Raw genomic sequence first — 10,344 nt, forward strand, 5'->3', positions numbered from 1 at the left:
ATCAAAATAGGGGAAAAAATACATCGGGTAAAAGGACTGGTACGCATGCATTAATTTGCATGAAACACTAGTGTTATTGTTCCAGAAGAAGGAAATAAATAGCTGTGACACGAGTGCATGATACGCCCGTCGTCTTGTGTGTGAGGTTTTATGCAATAATCACAAATCGTTTTTGAGATACGGCGCGACATGTGACCCCCCCCCCCCCCTTTGTTTTTACAAAAAACTCAATAACTCTAAAATAAAATTTTGAATCATCACCGCAATAATCATAAATCGTTTTTGAGATACGGCGCGACATGTGAAAAAAAACACCCCCCTGTTTTAGTTACAAAGTCCCGTAACTCAAAAAGTTTTAATCTTATTTTTACCAAAAAGTATACAGATCGTTTGACCATCATAAGATGACCATCATAAGAAACAACTATGTTAAGTTTTATGAAATTTGGATAAGTCGTTCTCAAGTTACGGTGCGACATGTGGACGCCGGACAGACGGACTCCGGACATTTGTATACCATAATACGTCCCGTCAAGATTTTGACGCGCTTATAAAAACATGTTAGAATAGAAAGGTATTGCTTTTAAGTAACTCTGAAAATAATTAGTTAGATAAAAGAAATAATTAATTTCGGTAAAAATTATTAACAGGCAATCCATATAAGTTGAGTTATTATCAATAAGTATTTTATTTAAATTTTGGATTGGACAGGTTTTTTCTTATCTTGTAAAACAACCAATTTATCTATGACATCAATTTGAATAAGTAAATGCCAAACAATCTACTTTTGTAAATTTAAACAAATTTGAAGTATATTCATACGAGTTCTTGACTGAAGATTATACCCTGTAGTGATAATTCTATTTTGATATTGTAGTGTCCACGTTACCAGTTACTTCTGCACCTTCGTCGCCTGTGATATCTTTGTCGACACCATCGGATAACTCTTCATCCACAGACGCTATCCGGGTTGCAGCCACATCTAATAATAATACAGGGGCTATAGTAGGTGTCATTATTGGTGCCATAGTCGCTATAGCAGCATCTGTTTTTGTTTTGAAATATTTATTGGCGAGACAAAAGAGGGGAAAATTTGAAGCAGACAATAAAATATCTCCGATGGAAACAAATGGAACAACAGGAAGCATGTCACCATCGTCTACACAACAAGTTGTTTGAATTTCAATGTTATCTTCTTTTTGTAATGTGTTGGCAAACATAAATTGGTGCATAATAGGTTTAGGTACATGGAATGTGTAAATCGAAACATTTGTTTCATTTTTTTTTTTGGAATACTAATGGTTTTGTTCTTTGTTTTACTTTCCTTCTGTATTTCTTTTTCTTAATTACGTCTTTAGTAATCCATCAAACAGTGTTTACGTGTGGTCTTTTCACATACATTGTCAACGAAAATAACAAAGTAAAATCTAAATCAAGTGCTTTATTTTACAGTTTGATTGGGCTTAACTAAACAAGGTGATTCAAATTATGTACAATAAGTTTTATTTTGAAATAAAAGTAAAGAGAGCAGTGGACTGTTCCCTAAAGATACTAACTTTATGACTGAGACTGTTATAACATTAAAGGTACACTTTTTACTTCACCAGATTAGCATGTTGACAATAAATGTCTCTTCGGTGATACTATAGGCCAACGTACTTGAAATTCCAAAACTTATCCTAGGTTGGAAACCCCCTTTTAAAAATGACTGGATACGCCCCTGGTGTCTGTGGTATTGTGTTTTTATTTTACAAATGAGAATAATAATTGATCTATTTCGATTTTTTTTGTACGGCTTTTTCTTTTCCTTTAAAAAAAAACATCTTGATTTTGTGTTAAAGGGTGTTTTTTTTTATGGCAATACGAAATGAACAGACTTTCTTCAATATGCAATAAAAAAGGCAATTTTATAAAGTAGTTTTTTATCTCTGCATTAAAGAACCTAACTTCAGACATAAAGGATAGTCAATAGAATTTTAAAAAAGAGGCGAAAGATACCAAAAGGATATCCAAACTCATAGTCGAAAATAATCTGACAATACCATGGCAAAAAAACGAAAAACGACGAAACGTCTGTCTGAAAACAAAATTCTAAGTACCCACGATAATTCAAACCATTTTATTTTTGGCTTCTCTCTGTCCAAATAGATAATACACCTCTCACCCCAAATAAACGTTTACGCAATGCGGTACAAAGGAATTTTTAACTGATTTAATGAGTATTAAAGGGTGTTTAAAATCAAAACTAAAGTGGATATACTCTTGAAGCTCTATATCAATCTATGATTCAGAGGTATGAGTCGGAATTGACTGATTTCAAAATCATTTACCACGTATACCCAGCTCATGTATAGTTTGATACGCCAAAAACTTTCCCGATGTTTCTTAGTGTGTGTATCAAAAGAGACATATTTCAACATAACATTCTGCTATATGTATAGAAAGTTCTGTCAGATAAATATATGTCTTTAAAGCAGTAATGAGTTTTATTCAAATGCTCAGGAAGTAGTTTTGTTCTTCGATTTATCGAGCATTGAATCTGTTTATCTCATTATATAAATATTCCATTATTTGTGCAATTGAACTCAATTTCAGATTGCAACTCCAGTAATAAAAGTTGACCGTAACATTTTAGCTTTTTTGTTAAAGCCCGTTTTAGTTTTAATGCTACAGAATTTTGAAAAGTCATCAGTTATCTGCCAGGGTTGGATCAAGGTGTTACAAGAGGAACCGCTCCTCTTATGACCGAATTCATTTCAATTTTAGTTTCTTTTCTTGTTTTTTTACTGCCTCCTTGATAGGAAACTTGTTCCTTAAAGATCTTTGATCCGCTAATGTTCAATTTCCATCAAAACTAATATGATTTATGAGCTATTTGAAAACCAAATACTTATGTTTACCTAATTTGTTGAATTGATTTTCTATGCTATAGTGCCTTTGTATTACTAGTATTTAATGCTTTATAAAATGATATTAGATTGATATTTATTGCACGGGATGGGGGTCTCAACATACAAATTTGGGTACAGACGTCCCCCCCCCTCCAATCATATATTGATTTACGGGAAAATCCCTAGCCATTCATATATTTCATATGGGAATCACAACCCGTTTATATATATTTCCCAGCTATTAATACATCTTATTTAGATAAAATTATCAGAATATAGTTTTCACAGATGCTAGAAACATGTATGACCCGACCCATTGACATGTAACTTCCTACCCATTGATATATGACCTCAAGGAAATTGCACCCCATTGATATATTTGAGTCCAAAAAAGAGACCCATACCAGCGGCACGTCTGTGTGAACCTGTATATAGGAAGAGACACCCCCCCCCCCCCCCCCCCCTGTAATAGTGATTCATTGTGACCTTTTTTGAGTAAAATATCATGACAGGACCACATTCTGGGGCTGAGCTGTACTATTAACTACTGTTGCCTTAATTTGGGTGCAATCCGAGTTATCTCTCTTTTGACAGATCTGACCTGAGTTTAAATTTGTGTTGCAAAGACTGTATCGGTAGTATTCGTACTTTCAAAAACTGATTAAAAACCTTTCCCAAAGGAAGATAGTTTATAACTGACTAAAAATCAAGGTTATTTCGTAGGTTTTCATTAATATTTAATCCAATGTTGGAGATAACAGTACATTACTTCTTTGTTTGAACTACCGTGATATTGATTTGACCACAGTTTCAACCACTGTATTATAGTGTCTTACTAGTTTTTGTAAGTAGATGAATCCAGTAATCGATCAAAGGTTTTGTAATTAATTCATCATAACATATTTGACACAATATTACTACTAAATATTGACTGCTGGATAATATCACATGTACAATTTCAACATGCATAGGTAACTTGCTAACCTTTCCTTGGGATTCGATATTGCTCACGATTTTCAGAGTCCAGTTCTTATTGTTGGTCATTGTCAAGATAAATTCCAATAAAACATGTTATTTATGAAGGTTACTCACGTGGTGTGTGTACTGAATTTTAAAAGTACCAAGCGTTGACAATTCTAGTGTTGTCTGATGTTACGTTGTATCATCTGTTAATTTCTTATTTACCTTTGGAAGGACTTTTTGATACTATTCTAAATGCTTCACAGTCATTTAAGTATTTTATATAAAATACTGTTTGATAAAAGATGAACTTAAATACACTGTCTTCAGTTTATCCGTTCATAATGTTATGTTGCACCTGTTCCTGAAGGTCTTGTCGTGATACTTATTCTCACAAGTACATACGACAAGTGAAACGGGTAAAGAAGATTACCGTAAATTCAGAAATCATTGCGTGCATTTATTATTGCAATTTTTGAATAATGGACAAAAATGAGAGATTATTTTTTGCGAGTTCAGGGAAATCTGCATACAGATATATATATATCAGCTATCAGAATGTGAGTTCTTATCATTGCGATAATCGTCCAAGTTGCATTATTCGCATTAATAAAAACCTCGCAATAATTTCTGAATTTACAGTATTACCTTGTTGACAAACCTGTCTCATGCAGCTCGGAGTTCATATGATTCCTATCAGTGATTTTCAAATATTTTGGTCTCGAGAATCACTGATCAGACATTGCAATTTGCATCTGGGGCTGTAAAGTTGATGCCTTTAATGTTATTAATCATAAAAAGGGTAAGTAGTGCTTTATATCAACGGAGTGTAGTATCATATGTAAATGGTGGATTAAACCTGGTTCTATAGCTAGATAAACCTCTCACTTGTGATGCCAGTCGCATAGAATTCCACTATATTGACAACAATGCGTGAGCAAAACAAATAGACATATGATAGGCAAAAATTTCAATACCATTGGATCTGATTATTTGATAATACCACACCGACTAGTTGCCTTATAACAATATAAGTCTGTATGCCCGCCCTAGCTGCATAAGTTTTATGTCGTATGAAAAGTTAAGATTATCTCATCTGATTTCCTTGAACGTTCCCGCCAATATATTTGTATAACGGAGGAAAATAACTGTCTTAATATTCCTGATTTGGCACAGGCATTTTCTAAAGAAAATGGTGAGTTAGACCTGGTTTCTAGCTAGCTAAAACGCCCACTTGTATGACAGTTGTTTAATGTTCCGTAATATTGACAAATTGGGTGAGCAACCCAAACAGACGTAATTGGTTAACGTGGCCATAACTCAACTGAATTAAACGTTCAAACACACATATAATTAAATCAAACAAAGACAAAAAAAAAGAGTTTTTGTAATTGATAATACAGTCTGTATAGTCATATATAGTAAAGCATAATGACATCTACACTTTCCGGATAAAATACAAAAAAACAAAATAAGATCCTGCAAACCTACTCCAAACAGCTTTTTGATGCAAACTTGCGGTAAGTTTGCAGAAACCATTATGTGTGCAACAAGATCGCAGGAAAAAATTACGGGATGTTCGCACCTAGATTGCAGAAATCTTTGATCATTCTATATGTTTACAAGAGCATTGCAAGAATTACATAAAATGACTGAGCATGCCTATTTGTAACTTGGTGGATTTTAAGATTTATTATTTGGTTCTTGATAATGTTGATGGTGTTTGAGTCATGTTATATATTTGTGTTCATGGAGGCATTTTAGGTTGGATATTAAATGTTTAGTTTTCATTATTTGTAAGTACAAATTTTCCATAGAGCTGTAAACTTATGAAAGTATTAATTTGTCACATCTACAAATATCTTAAAATTTGAAAAACATTTACAAACATGTTCAAAACATGCAGTAATCATTCTCTAATCTGTTTGGAGATTGTAACTTTATTAAATATTACGTTTCAATTTTCAATAAGTCATGTTGAATTGTAATGAAATTAACTAAAAAAATGCTAGCTATATGCACAAAATACATTTCAAATAAACTCTTTTTTTGTATTTGTAAATATTCAACAACATTTGCATGGGCACTTCGACAAATAAATAACATTTTTTTCTTTAACGGTATTTACTAATGCTAAGATAACTTTGCAAACGATAAAGTATTTGAATATGAAACCAAACTTTTTTCAGAATTTGCTGTGTAATTTAAATAATATGATGTGTAGACAACATGTTATTGAAAAATAATAATTTGTTTGTTTTCTGCAAAGTTGGGTGTGGTGGTCTAAGATGTAGATGATATTCGCCTAATCCTTCCAACAGACTTAATTAAGAATTAGATGCGACTGTCATACAAGTGAGTGTTTAGCTAGCTATAAAACCAGGTTCAATCCACCATTTTCTACATAAGGAAATGCCTGTACCAAGTCAGGAATATTACAGTTGATTTCCATTCGTTTGATGTGTTTGAGCTTTTGGTTTTGCCATTTGATAAAGGATCGACTTTCCGTTTTGAATTTTTCTTGGAGTTCGGTATTTTTGTTATTTTACTTTTTTATCGAACAGTCGTCTTATCATTCGATAATTAATTTGCCCTCGGGTAAAAATATTAAATGGTGCGGAAGCAACGAAAATCTTAAACAAGGAAACTTGTTTTGATTGATGTTTATTTGGTAAAAATCTATCAAGAAATAAGAAAGTTACACCATGTTAAAGGGGAAAACTCGGGAAATCATGTGAAACTGGCTTGACAGGTATGTTGAGTAAAATTGTTATAACACTAGCATCGGTGGCACTCGGGAAACAAGACTTATATGATTAACAAGAGGTGAAATTGCATCAGCAGACGATAGGCGCTGTTAAGGATGTTCGCTACTCTCCTTCAAAATAACAAGATTTTTAAAAGATTGTTATAAATTGATAGTATATAAATAGAGGAACTATAAAAGCAGAAAAAAAATAAGGGTCCGTGTGCTTCTTTTCGAGATATAAGCCACTGAAAATTTGGCGGGAAATGATTCTCTCTAGACTTTTCATACATTTAACATTGGCATCTTTTTAGCTCACCGGGTCCCGAAGGGCCCCATGTGAGCTTATGCCATCACTTGGCGTCCGTCGTCGTCCGTCGTCTGTCGTCGTAAACTATCTCAAAAATCTGAAACTACTGGGCCAAATACCTTCAAACTTTAACTAAATGTTCCTTAGGGTATCTAGTTTATAAATTGTATCCGAAGTTTTGATCCATCGACAAACATGGCCGCCATGGCTAAAAATAGAACATAGGGGTCAAATGCAGTTTTTGGCTTATATCTCAAAAACTAAAGCTTTTAGAGCAATTCTGACATGGGGTAGAATTGTTTAGACAAATCGAACAACCCATTGTTGGGTTGCTGCCACCGAATTGGTAGTTTTAACAAAATTTTGCAGTTTTTTGTTATTATTTTGAATATTATTATAGATATATATAAATTGTAAGCAGCAATAATGTTCAGCAAAGTAAGATCTACAAAAAAGTTAACATGACCATAATTGGCAATTGACCCCTTAAGGAGTTATTGCCCTTTAAAGACAATTTTACACAATTTGTTCATCAAGTTTGCTTACATTTAAAAATCTTCTCCTCTGAAACTACTGGGCCAATTACCTTCTAACTTTAACTAAATGTTCCGTAGTGTATCTTGTTTATAAATTGTATCCGAAGTTTGTATCCATCGACAAACATGGCCGCCATAGCTAAAAATAGAACATAAGGGTCAAATGCAGTTTTTGGCTTATATCTCGAAAACTAAATCTTTAAGAGCAAATATGACAGGGGTAAAAATGTTTAATTTGTCAAGATCTTTCGGCCCTGAAATGTTCAGACGAATCGAACAACCCATTGTTGGGTTGCTGCCACCGAATTGGTAGTTTTAACAAAATTTTGCAGTTTTTTGTTATTATTTTGAATATTATTATAGATATATATAAATTGTAGGGAGCAATAATGTTCAGCAAAGTAAGATCTACAAAAAAGTTAACATGACCATAATTGGCAATTGACCCCTTAAGGAGTCATTGCCCTTTAAAGACAATTTTACACAATTTGTTCATCAAGTTTGCTAACATTTAAAAATCTTCTCCTCTGAAATACAGGTGAGCGATTCAGGCTCCTGAGAGCCTCTTGTTTCTTTCACAAACTATGAAAAAATAACAAGGATTTTATAGTTAGCGCGCAAAATTTTTGATGACACTACATGGATAAAACCAGAGAATTCTGAATATCTGGCAAAAATTTAAAAACAAGAGGAGCGAACTTCCTTAAGGGGTCGAACCGAGCCAAATTTTCTATGGCGATTTGAAGAACAAAGTTCTTATCGCGTATCATTATGTCATATGTGAGAAATAACCTTGCAAAGGAAGAAATTGATATTTTTTCCAGTAAGGAATTAACTATTGGTATGAGCAGCATAACTTAATTACTGCCTTTAAAAGATTTTTTATGTAAATGAAGAAAAAGGTAATATATACATATACAGTAGAACCTAAGCTATTTTGATACACCCTTCCTGCTTTTCTATTGAATATATTTAGAAATGCAAACCATATTTACCATAATGTATTGCAATATAACTTTCAGCACTGGTTCGATACCGAGTCTCAAATTGATTTGCGAAAAAGGGGGAAAACGGAAACTAGAAAATTAAAATGTTTTAAATGTGAAGTACTTTTATAAATAAAACCTAGGTGCCATTGTGTTGGTGTGTTGTGGTCATTTTTTTGTATTATTGTCATTCATTTCTGCTTATGTGCTTTGTCTATATGCCATTTTGTTTTTCTTTGTTGGCATATTTGTTTGTTTTTATAGTCATTAAGATTATAACACAATGTTGACTGCTGTACCCCTATTTTTGACGGGTTTCAATATTTACAAGAAATAGCTGCTTAATTCTTTTTTCTCTCTATTCGTCACAAAAAAAAATAAAACTTTCAAGAAGTATTATGAATGTCGTTCGTCTGGAACAAATAAAGCTGTTCCCCGAAAAGGATGGAAGAAAATATCACTCAGAATTGACTTTACAGTCAAAGAAATATTTAATACATGCCACCAACCCATCGGGTTACAAATGTGCATTTATGAATAAATAAGAAACCATTTGTGAATTGATGATCATTATCTACATGTATTTAAACCTATAACAGGCTATTGGTTTCGATAGGTAACATATGTCGAAATCTGCTGTTCACGATTCCCAAATCAACTGTATCAAAATCCGGGAAATCGGAACGACAGACAAACACTTGCTGCACACGATAGCAAAACAATTGTTGTAAACGACAATCTGTAACATTAATTATAACTTAAGTTGTAGGGCCTATATTTATGCCATTTTCTGGAGTAAATATAACTTCACAGTCTTTGAATTTAAGAGGCAAAGCGTAAAATCAAAAAAATTAATCTGTTCGTGAATACATGTACGTACGTTTCTTAAGTATAGTGCCTGTTACATGATATACATGCAGGGGCGTAGCTGCCGTTAGGGACTTTAGGCACGTGCCTTCACATAATTTTTCCACAAACATTTTTTTTTATTAAAAAAAGAATTACAATGTTATCTGTAGATGCACCATAGATATCTTTCCACTTGGTCTTCTTCCGATCTACAATAAAACCGTTGCCAAAGTGGGGCGTCCGTTTGGCTGTGCGGGATGTATAAATACGCAGTCATGTCTGGTCAGAATGAGCATGTTAAATCCTATGCCTAGTGTAGAGAGAATGCTACGCTCTCTGTGTGTTAAAAACACTTGCAACAACTCTTTGAGTGGTCCGAAAGGCAAAAATTCTGTCCCTATCCAAAAAACCCTCATTTTCTAATGGCATTTCCAAATTTCCAGACCTTTAAAGTCATCCTGGACGACCCCTATTACAGGACCTTATGTTTAAATGAGCAAGAGTATGGCATGATAGAGAATTATTTCGATTCTAATAGGAAAATTCAGAACTTTTATCCTCTGAAGGGGACCTATAAAAACCACAGCCAAAATGATATAGAAAATCAACCTTTTCACCATAAAAAAAATGAACAGATACATGTAAACTTACTTTTAGAATGATTTTAATTAATTTCCCAGTGGGAACCACCAACACTTGTCAATGTCCATTTTGATCTCCGGCGTTATTTGAAATACAGCTGACGTTGCAATTTCAATTGTGACGTCAGTCACGTGTAGCCCATGTTTTATTAGAATTAGAACATGGCTTCGTTTCCAAAGCGAAAAAAGAACATCATATTAGAATGACCAGTAAATTTTATGTTTTTTGTACTCAAAATTTTGCAACTTAAAATGCTGAAAACCGTTTTCCGTCCTGAACCCCCTACAAGACTCTGCCTAGACCTGCTGCCCCAGACCACCTGCCGCAATTTGTGTCTACAGTTTATTGGAAACCTAGCTACTCCCCTGACATGTAGTACTGACAATTGGAAATCAGCTTAATTCAGTTTTTTTTTTCTTGTAAT

Source organism: Mytilus californianus, unplaced genomic scaffold, assembly GCF_021869535.1.
Source record: "Mytilus californianus isolate M0D057914Y unplaced genomic scaffold, xbMytCali1.0.p SCAF_5, whole genome shotgun sequence".
NCBI classification, from domain to species: Eukaryota; Metazoa; Mollusca; class Bivalvia; order Mytilida; family Mytilidae; genus Mytilus; species Mytilus californianus.